Source organism: Lipotes vexillifer, unplaced genomic scaffold, assembly GCF_000442215.2.
Source record: "Lipotes vexillifer unplaced genomic scaffold, Lipotes_vexillifer_v1.1 scaffold472, whole genome shotgun sequence".
NCBI lineage: Eukaryota > Metazoa > Chordata > Mammalia > Artiodactyla > Lipotidae > Lipotes > Lipotes vexillifer.
In genome coordinates this window covers 1,409,548-1,411,414 of record NW_006797698.1, presented here as the reverse complement: position 1 = coordinate 1,411,414, position 1,867 = coordinate 1,409,548, and the positions used below count along the sequence as shown (strand labels likewise).

Below are 1,867 nucleotides of genomic sequence, written 5' to 3'. Positions count from 1 at the left end.
TCTTCCACAGACAGAGGCGGCCCAGGGGAAGGACCGGACCCCGGGACGACCCACCCACAGGCTCGGCCGCAGCATCCAGGAGCCCACTGGCCTCCACCCAGTTCTCTGGAAGGGTCTTCTGGAGGTGGGGGAGGACAGCCACGCAGCCGAGAAGGCTCGAAACACGGCACCTTCCCCCTTCATCCTATTTGCGGCCCCGTCTCCTGGCCTTCACTCCTCAAGACCTCGTGTCTGTCCTTCTCGAAGTCTGACTACAGATCCCATCGCTCTGATCTGAAAGACAGTGGGCCCAGGGCTCCATCCTGAGGGGACCCTGGCGTGGGAAGTGATGAGGTTTTCACCTCCAAGCAGCTTCGGCGCTGGAGTAATGGGGGTTGCAGGCAGAGGTCGGGAAGAAAGCGAACAAGGCTGCAAAGCTCTGAGGCTCACTTCGGCCATGACCTGAAATTGCGGTGATGGTTTGAAAACTTACTGGACTCCATATTTAAGCCAAGGCACACAACTCACAGACTCAAGGAATTTTGAACGTGTCCTGCTGGTGGGTTTAGCAGCTGGCACTCCCATCTGAGTGCCTGGGCCTGACCCGCTTGCCTCTGGGCCACCCCGGAGGTTATGTAGACTCCCTAAGCCTCTGTCTCCTCCTGAGTGAAATGAGGGGCCGTACCTGCCCCTCAGGGCCGTCTGAAGGGGCATCGGTCAGACCTGACGCACAGGAGTTGGACTCTGTACATGACCTGCTGCCGTCCCGTGGGTAAGCCTGCAACACAGGAGCCAGAAGGGCCTCAGGGCCCACCCAGCTCTGCAGCAGAAAAGGAAAAAACGATGTGTCCCCTGGGCTCTGGGGCAAGCACGAGGCCTGGCTGGGGCCGTGCAGCACACTGAGACCCTGGGCTCCGCACGGCAGGTGACGACCGGTGCGCTGAGCACAGGGCAGAGGCAGCCTCCGTGCCTCTATCCACTGGGGTGCCTGCCTGGACCCAGGACCCCTGTGAGCTCCTCCACCACTAGAGGGAGCCCCCGAGCTGGGCTTGAGGTCCCTTAAAGGAAGTGATGCCCTGTGGGGACCCCTCAACGGCACACCCCCTTCTCCCTGAGACCCTCCACCCTGCGTTAAAGGACCAGTGTGGCCATGGCGGGGGGGTGGGGGGTGGGGGTGGTGCAGAGGCTGGCCCCGTGCCAGGCCCCTCGCCGAGTGGGAATCTGAGGCGGAGGCCGGGCTTCCCCAGAATATAACTCAGGCTCTCGTCCTTATGGAGAAGTTCAAGGCTTTCTTTTGCTATAACCATTTGGTATGAATAGCATTTAGATTCTCTGCCTCTAGAGTACTGGGTTCAGCCACTACCAACCGACCTATGGGACTCAGGCTTTCTGAGGCTTTTCTGCATCCTAAGAGTAATTAACACAGAGAAGCTTTTGGAGCAGTGGGCGGCGTGCGCCTGCGGACGTGGGGGTGGGGCGTAGGGACAGCAGGCCCAGGGATGAAGGAAGACCCCACGGCAGGGTGGTGCGTGTCAGGGTTCTGGACAAATATACAGGAGTCTGAATCCCAGCTCAGTTTCCAGCAGTGACAAGTGACCTACGTGTCAGTGCTCTCATGTATCCAGTGGGGACACTAGGCAGACTCGCAGGGTCATCAAGATGACAGGATGTACACAAGGAAAGCACCTGCCACAGTTCCTGGTACACAGGTACGTCTGGGAGGTCAGCCCTCACCGTCACGAATTCGCTACAAAGAGACCCTTGGTAGACGTGGAGAGTCGGGGAGGCTGGGCTGATTTACGGAAAGACTCCACGTGGGGTGAGAACCTGACCCTCCTTTGAGGGGGAACCACAGGGCTCTTCAGCACGGGGGCGGGGGGGGGGGGGG

At 59.9% G+C, this 1,867-nt stretch overlaps 1 protein-coding gene across 3 annotated transcripts in view; it reads right to left on the bottom strand.

Moving 5' to 3' along the window:
* PRKAG2 (protein kinase AMP-activated non-catalytic subunit gamma 2) overlaps positions 1 to 1,867 on the bottom strand; it is a 287,757-nt gene that overhangs the window by 200,491 nt on the left and 85,399 nt on the right. The window lies entirely within an intron of this gene.